This window comes from Lontra canadensis, unplaced genomic scaffold (genome assembly GCF_010015895.1).
Source record: "Lontra canadensis isolate GAN:19392208 unplaced genomic scaffold, GSC_riverotter_1.0 scaffold31, whole genome shotgun sequence".
NCBI classification, from domain to species: Eukaryota; Metazoa; Chordata; class Mammalia; order Carnivora; family Mustelidae; genus Lontra; species Lontra canadensis.
This window is the reverse complement of record NW_022631025.1, coordinates 7,112,514-7,121,345: the sequence shown is the minus strand read 5'-3', so window position 1 is coordinate 7,121,345 and position 8,832 is coordinate 7,112,514. Positions and strand designations below refer to the sequence as shown.

Here is an 8,832-nt window from a genome sequence, read left to right as displayed (position 1 = left end):
GTGGCATAGGTAGATCTTTTGGGAGAAATCTACATATATAATAAATATCTTCCTTAAATAGAAATGGTGGGAGGGCTGGTGGGAGATGGGGAAGAAAGTGTGAACAATGAAGTATAAAAAGGAGAGCAATCCAGGCCTTATCTGTCGGAGGATGGAGATCAGATCTGCAACATGGTTGCCTCCAAAATTAACTACTCAGATACATAGAAGCAACACACGCACTCTAGGCCTAAAAGACCCAAAGAAGAGTGGTAATGATAACCCCAAAGAGCAAGACTGCGGACATTATTTAACCATCATAACCTGCTCCAGGTTTCGGGTCACGGACAATAAGTATGATTTGTAGAATGATAAATGTCTACATGGCACTTCCGCAAACTCCATCTCTGTTAAAAAGGCAAATGTTTTCCAAAGCAGATTTATCTTTTCAATTAACCTTCTTGTGGGTTCCAAGAAAATCTTTGGGGGCAGGCTGGATATGAAGAGATGAAGGATAGTGGTATTGATTTGCTCACCAATCAAAGGCTGATCCCTTCCAATGTTGGGCTAACAAATGGGTATCTAGTTGAATTCTTTCTTCTTTCCTTTTTTTTTTTTTCTTTTGAGATTCCAGGAAATGATAGGAATCTTAGTTCTGTTCTTATGAAAAAAAAAAAACTCATTAAGGTATTAGAAATACTGGTGTGGCTTTGGTGGAAGTCGTACCTTATCTCTGGAAAACAGATATTCTCTGATTCCTTGCTTTTGAGACCTATCAATAATTTCCACCTCTAAAAATGCAGCCGTCATTCTGGTTGAATTTCCAAAAGCCAAGGCTCTGGAGAAATCCATGGAAGTCAGGAAAAGCTTTGTGATCCCCCTGTAGAAATCAAAAAGGATGAATCTAAGAAAATGCCTAGCATTACAAAGCCTTTTCATATCAGCAAAATTAACTTGCCAAGAAATCTTAAATAAAAGAGTAGAAAAATCAAAGCAGGGCACAATGTGGAAGTCCAGTGATGAGTCAGTATTAGAAAACCTATTAGCATAATTCACTAACTTAGGAGTCAAAAGAGAAAATCAACTTTCTCCTCCTCCTCATTCTGGTCCACTCTCCCATCCCTTCCCAAATAGTTCATCCCGGAAGCTATTAGCTGGATCCCAAAGGAAGTGGGAATGTGTTGGAACTTGGGTGGCATGAACATGCCATGCGTGGGGAGAGGACGGTGGAGGTGGACCAAGGACTGGTTTTACCCGAGGGTTCGGTCACACAGGTAACGATCTTCCAGATGATCAGAGGGTGGGTTTTTTACTCCTAGGAAGGGAGTTCTAAACGTGGAAAGGGAACACACTAGAACAACCTGCAGCTGAACTGAAGTGTCACTGTAGACTCAGGGTTTTCTACGGATGGATGGGTGCGCGGACAAATACGAAAATCACTGGACCATAACTGCACACAAAAGCACACACACGTTTCTCTAGCTCAGTCCACTAAAGGGCTCGGAAGCACTGATACCCAAGAGTATCAACATGCCAGGACGACGGGGGACTCTGGGCGAAGTAGAGAATCAACAGCCACGTCGGTACTGGGCCCATTTTATTCTCTGATATTCAGACAAAGCTTGGAATGCTGTGTGTGGTTAGGAGAGGCTCACTTAAAGCACAGATTCCTGGGGCAGTCCGGAGGGCACCATCATGAACAGCTAAAGGAGAGGAGGAGATTTAATCTGCTGAAAGAATGAAGGGAGATACAAAAGTGCTCTTCAGAGTTCCACCTGGCTTCATGAGAGAGAGATCAGGTTCCGTATCTCAGGGTTCCCAAAAATAGAATGAGGACTAATGCACAGAGATTTCCCAGAGCGCATCTAGGGACAAGAAAAACTGTTCCAACAATTAGGCTCCCTCCACCGAGGAGGAAGACGCGAAGCACAAAGGAGGCTCTAGGTCTTCCCTCCGAGGCGTCCAAGGACTCACCACGGCTGTCGCAATGCAAATTCCAGCCATGGTAAAGAACTGCACTAAGCGGACCCTGTAGACCTTGCAACTCAATGCGAGGTCCACAGACCAGCGGCACTGACATCACCCGGAAGCTAGATAAAAATACAGATTGTTGCTCCCACCCCCTCGGCTTAAGGGATTAGAACTGGCACCTACAGAAAATCCCTGTGTGAGTCACATGCAGAGAGTGGGAAGCAAACCTTGAAGATGTCTTCTCCCTCTCCAGCTTCTCCATCCACTTGGGTTTGCACCGTCTCCTTTTGCCAGTCCTCTTTCACCTTGCGTGACCTACTAAATATCCTTTTAATAATTCGTTACTGATGGCAGAAGACCTGAGAGTGATTTGGGATAGAACGGCTATAATGAGCTTCCAAATTAACATCATCGGATAAATGAATATGCCGTTGGCCCTTGAACAACACAGAGGTGGAGGGCACCAATTCTCAACAGTCAAAAATTCACATAAAACTTCTGACTCCCCCAAACTTCACCGATAGCCTGTTGACTGGAATCCTGACTGATCACAGAGTTAAAACATATTTTATATATGTATTAAGAGCAAATACATTTACAGTGGTGTCCTGTTTAAAAAAAGAACTGCATATAAGTGGGCTAGCGCAGTTCAAACCTGTGTTGTTCAAAGGTCAACTGGATTATTGGCGAGAATTTGGGGGTGGGAAATAGTCCCACTGGAGGTCAGTGATCAGTGGGTGTGAATGCATTCATGTATACTCTCCTCGGACCCAATGAATGAGAAATATCAAAAGCTCTTACCTTCCTCTAGGATTCTCATTCATTAGGTCTACACTCTAGGGAGCAATTTTAGACTACTACCCACTCTCTAGGACTATGTGCAGAAGGGAAAATGGCATCCTGCCTTCCCAGCAGCCTATGTACATGCATTAGTCCTATCTTCCAGGGTGGTCTTATTCTTGTAGAGACATAAACTTCCAGCTGGTAACAGCTGATAGCCCAAAACTTCAGAGTGGAGACCTAACCAGCCCTCCCATATAAGACGAGGACCAGGGCATTTAATGACTACTGGATGTTAAGTGGCAGGACACCAGGCCTCACCTCTCAGGCAGCTTCATCATCGTCCAGTCCCCAACTTCTAATGCCTTAGGCTGGGGAATGACTGGCTGCCTTCCAGGGCTCCTCCCCAACACCACACTTTTCCTTGCTTTCCTGGTACCTCAACCCAGAATATCCTCAAGATGTGTCCTTACCTGGAGGAACTCTGCTCCACCTTTAAGACTCAGCTCAGATGCATCCGCTCCTCCAGGCAGCATTCCTGCACCCCAGACTGGATGACATGCTGCCCCACTGGTCCCCACAGCATCCTGCATCACCAGAGACCACTGCTGTCCAGTAGAAATAGGACCGGAGTCACATAAATTTACATTTTCTAGTAGTGCAGTTTTTAAAAAATTAAAGGGAACAGGTTAATATATATTTTTTGGGGGGGGGTAAGGAAAGTAAGGAAGAAGTTGAATGGTAACTATTTCTAGGTGGCATGACACTTTACACAGAAAACCCTAAAGATGCCACTAAGAAACTATTAAAATAACTATAAAGTTGCAGAATACAAATACCTAGAAATCAGTTGCATTTCTGTATATTAATAAGGAAGTAGCAGAGAGTGAAATTAAGAAAAAAATCCCATTTACAATTACAACACCAAGATAGAATACCTAGGAATAAATTTAACCGAGGAAATGAAAGACCTATACTCTGAAATTTATAAAACACTGATGAAAAAATGTAGGAAGACACAAACAAGTCGTTATTCCATGCTCATGGATGGGAAGAACCAATATTCCCTCCTGCACATAGTCCTAGAGAGCAGATAGCAGCTTAAAATTACTCACTACCATACAGACCTAATGAATGAGAATCCTAGAGGAAATTGAGACCTTTTGATATGTTCTCATTCATTGGGTCCAAGGAGAGTATATATGATGGCATTCACACGTTTAGCTATTAGGGACCTCCAATGGGTTTGGGTAGTCCATACTACCCAAAATAATTTACAGGTTCAGTGCAATCCCTAACAAAATACCAATAGCATTTTTCACACAACTAGAATAATACTAAGATTTGTATGGAACAACAGAAGACCCCAAATAGCCAAACCAATCTTAACAAACCTAGAGGTACCACAACCCCAGGTTTCAAGATACACTACAAAGCTCTAGTATCAATACAGTATGGTACTGGCACAAAAACAGACACATAGACACATAGATCAATGGAACAGAATAAAGAGCCCAGAAATAGACCCACTATTATAGGGTCAATTAATCTACAACAAAGGAGGCAAGAATAGACAATGAGGAAAAGACAGTCTCTTCAATAAATGGTGCTGGGAAAACTGGACAGCTACATGCAAAAAATGAAACTAGATCACTTTCTTATACACCCACACAAAAAACCCCACAAACCTGAAAATGTATTAAAGACCTATATGTGAGACCTGAGACCATAAACCTCCTAGAAGAAAACAAAGGCGGTCATCTTTTTGACACTGGCCTTAGCAACATTTTTCTAGATATGTCTCCTCAGGCAAGAGAAAGAAAAACAAAAATGAACTATTGGGACTGCACCAAAATAAAAAGCTTTTGTAGAGTAAGGGAAACCCTTAACAAAACAGAAAGACTAACTACTCAAAGGGTGAAGTTATTTGCAAATGATATATCTGGTAAGGGTTAATATCCAAAATAGAAGAAGAATTTATACAACTCAGCACCAAAAAAAGCAAATAATCTGATTAAAAATGGACAGAAGATATGAAGAGACATAGTTCCATAGAGGACATACAGATGATCACCAGACACATGAAAAGATGCTCAATATCACTCATCATCAAGGAAATGCAAATCAAAACCACAAGGTATCACCTTATATCTGTCAGAATGGCTAGAATTAAAAATGGCAGGAAACACCAGGTGCTGGGGAGGACAGGTAGAAAAAGGAACACTTGTGCCCTGTGGTTGGGGATGTAAACTGGTGCAGCCACTGGGGAAAACAATATGGAGATTCCTCCAAAAATTAAAATAAAAACACCATATGATGCCATAATTCCACTCCTGGGTATTTACCCAGAAAAAAAGAAAACACTGAATTGAAAGGATGTAAGAAAAAAAGAAAACACTGAATTGAAAGGATGTAAGTTTACTGCAGCATTATTTACAATAGCCAAGAGAAGGAAGCAATCCAAGTGTCCGCTGATAGATTAACGCTAAAGAAAATGTAGCGCGTGTGCGCGCGCGTGTGTGTGTGTGTAGCAATAATATGGATGGCCCAAGAGGGTATTATCCTAAGTGAAATAAGCCAGAGAGAGAGAAATACCATGATTTCAGTTGTATGTGGAATCCACAAAAAAAGGGGAACAGAGAACAGAAACGACCCATAAATAGAACAAACTGATGGTTTCCAGAGGGCAGGGTGGTAGGGGGAGGGGCAAAATGGGTGCAGGGGAGTGGGAGGTTCAGGCTGTGAGTATGTCACAGGGATAAAAGGTGCAGCACAGGGAACAGAGTCAGTGGTATTGTGAGCGTGTCCTACAGGGACGGACAGAAGCTGCACGTGGGGTGAGCACGGCATAACACACGGACTTGCTGAATCACTATGTCGTGTACCTGAAACTAATGCAACATCGTGCGTCAACTACATCTCAATTAAAAAAAAATTATTATGTTGTATTTAACCCAGTATACCCAGAATGTCATCATTTCAACAGGAAATCAATACCATGCTATTATTAGATATTTTACGTTTTCTTAAATATCCAATGTGTATTTTACATAGAGAACACCTCTCAACTCAGTCGCAGCAGCTACACGTGGCTAGCGGTGACGAGCTGGTCGGTCCTGCCAGCCCAGCCTTCACCTCGAAGAATGTGGGGCACTTGGGTGGCTCAGGCAGTTGGACATCTGACACTGGTTGTGGCTCAGGTCATCTCAGGGCTGTGAGGTCGAGCCCCTCATGGGGTTCAGCGCTGGGTGTGGAGCCTGCTTAAGATTTTAAGATTCTCTCTCCCTATGTCCCTCCCCCTCGCACGCATGCTCTATCTCCAAAAAAAAATCAACAAATAAAAATAAAAACCTGACATCATCTACTCACAGGTTTGTCTTCCCTGCTAGAAGGCAGGCTACCCAAGGGCAAGGTCAACATGTCAGACTCATCCGTGTCCCCTCAGTGCGCGGCAGGTACTGAGCGCTGAGTGAATGCTCGCTCGCCTCACGTGACCTGAGGGTATTGTGAGAGAAGGTGGAATTCCAGCAGCCGCTCAGACGAAGAGCCGCTTACCTGTACTTCTAATAACTGTGATAGTAATAATAGCTAATATCTTGGTCTTGGACCACATGCCAGGCTCTTCCAGGCGTTCCCTCACTCGGTCCCCACAACAACGCCGCGTGTGATGTACCGCTATTGCTTCCACTTTCTGTGTAAAGAAACTTGCCCCTAATCATACAGCTGCTAAGTGGACGCACGAGGACTTATGGAAATTGTTCTAGAAAAACAAAAGGACAACGTCCCTACACACCCACACAAAATACGAAATTGAAAAGAAACTGTATTTGCGGATGTGCTAAGCCTGCCCCGGTAGGTTAGCCTTCTCCGGACTCTCCTCTACCAGCCCCCACAGCATCTTTTCCGGGGCTCAGTCACCTGCTGACTGTGGCCTGAGCCTGGGCAGACCTTTCTCCAAAGGCTTTGCACCAGCCCTTCCTGTCTTGAAATTGAATATCTTCCACATTTGCCTTCGGAGTTGTGTGCATTCTGCCTGTTTTGTCAAACTGGCAGAGCTTTTCAGCAAGGACTTTAGTGAACAGAGTTACCTCTTTCAGTGCCTCATCTTCTCCTGGGATACGGAGGGACAGAGGGACATAAACTGCTTCCTTTCCCCTGCTGTCCCCAGAGAGTCCCGCAGCCACGCTGCCGCTGCCGTAGCCTGTGGCGAGGGAAGGAATTCTCGCTGCTTTGTTGTGTTTAAGGCAACTAGGCTGAACTTACTTAAGAAAAACAATGCAGGGGCTCCGGGGTGGCTCAGTCAGTCAAGGGTCAATGCCTTCAGCTCAGGCCACGATCTCAGGGTCCTGGGATCCAGCCCCACATCAGGCTCTCTGCTCGGCACAGGGAGCCTGTTTCTTCCTCTGCCCCTCCTGCCTCATGCTCTCTCTCTCACTCTCAAGTAAATAAATAAAATCTTCTAAAAAAAAAAGATGCAGATTTCAAATTTGGAGCGGTGGGGGGTCCGGATGGGTGGTGATGTGTACAAAAATTCCATTATCTCTAAACCACAGGGACCAGAACCACATCTGGCAAAGGAAATAAAGCCGGAGAGGTAAGGAAAGACTAGATTAGGAGAAGCCTCGGAAACAGACAGCGTCATTTGGACTTTAGGTGGTGGGAAATGAAGATCCCTGGAGGGTTTCTGAGCCTGAGAGTGATGTGATGAAAACAGTGATTAAGGAAGATGAAATGCGAGCAGGACAAATGCAGGGGAAGGGCTGCCATCTGAGAGGAGGCAGGCATCCAGCCCGGGAGGTGCCGGCAGCAAGACGGAAAGCCAGCCTATTCCGGAAGGAATCCACGGTCCCGCAGAAATTAACATCTGCCCACCCCGAAGTCACTTTACTACCAGCTCACTGCCATTTCTTTTTCTTTCCTTTTATGACCTTACTATATTTGGGAAGGCAAAAATAAACCGGAGAGGAGCTGAACAGTTTCATTAAACTGATAATAAAATTTCATCTCTGTGAACAGAATGGTTTAACTGTGTGTGTTCCCCGCTGAGCAAACGAGCTTCGCTGTGAGCACCGGGAACAGTCTGTGGGGGCAGAAATGACGCCCAGAAAAATGTCTATTAGGTCCTTACTCACAAAATAAACAAGCATGATGAAAACAGAATTTTTTAGAGCAGCCTCATGTGGAAGGAGCCCATAGGACAGGACAGACATGGCTGTCCCCACGGTGGTCACCCCAGCTGCAGAGTGTCCAGAGGTCACTGAGAACCCCCTGTCCATGTCAGCTCCCACGGTGGCAGAGGGACAGACCGACTCTTAGGTGGACAGCCCTGCTTGCCAGAGCCCTCACCCCTCAACTGCCACGATCTTTGGTTCTGGCTACAAGTTTAAATGGCCCCGAGCCTCCAAAATTATTTTCATTCAAGTTTAGATCTGGAAAGAGCCTTGGAGAGCATCTAAACCCATAGTTTAAGAATATTTTCAACCTGCATACCTTTTTTTTTTTTTTTCCCTTTGGCAAAGTAAATGTAATGGAAATACAGTGGAGAAATACTACCATGGTATCCTTTGGAAGGAACTGCGGGGAGAAGCCCAGGATTCCATCTCCTCCTTCTGTCCCCTTCCCTGCTATACCCACCCCCACCCCCAACTTCCACACTTTGTGGCCGACCCTGAAGTCTTTCCCAGGACCCCGAGGGCTGATGAGAAAGCAGTCTGCAAAATACCGGAGTCTAGTATTTTTGTTTTGTTTTGATATCTTGTGACAGATGAAAAATGAAAGCCCCGAAACTCAAAAGAGGACTTTCATTTCCAGCTACAGGACAGGGAAAATGACCTAAGAGCCTCCTTCTTTAGCTAGAATGCTAACTAAAGGGAACTATCCGTGTCCGTGCTTAACATGACCTCACGAAGACTCACAAAGAATGCCTCAATTTGAAACTAGGTATAACCTATGACCCAGCGATTGCATGTGTCCCAGAACCGTGTTTACCCAACGCCTCACAGACATAGCTCAGAGGATCCCTTCAGTACGCTGTAACCAATACATTTTCTTTCAGGCCACACGAAACTGGATCGTAACTGAATAGAAAATATGGGCACTATT

The 8,832-nt window shown here is 44.5% G+C and overlaps 1 long non-coding RNA gene across 2 annotated transcripts; it reads right to left on the bottom strand.

Annotated features, from left to right (window-relative positions):
- Nucleotides 1-516: 516 nt before the first annotated feature.
- LOC116872979 lies at nt 517-6,433 on the bottom strand. Of its 2 annotated transcripts, none has more exons than XR_004383720.1 (4): nt 6,100-6,433; nt 3,204-3,338; nt 2,178-2,309; nt 517-859 (listed from the first exon to the last, which is right to left on the bottom strand). It is a non-coding gene; the product is annotated as an uncharacterized LOC116872979 (long non-coding RNA). The 2 variants fall into 2 exon arrangements; XR_004383721.1 differs by having other exon boundaries at nt 3,204-3,335.
- Between the last annotated feature and the right edge of the window lie 2,399 nt (nt 6,434-8,832).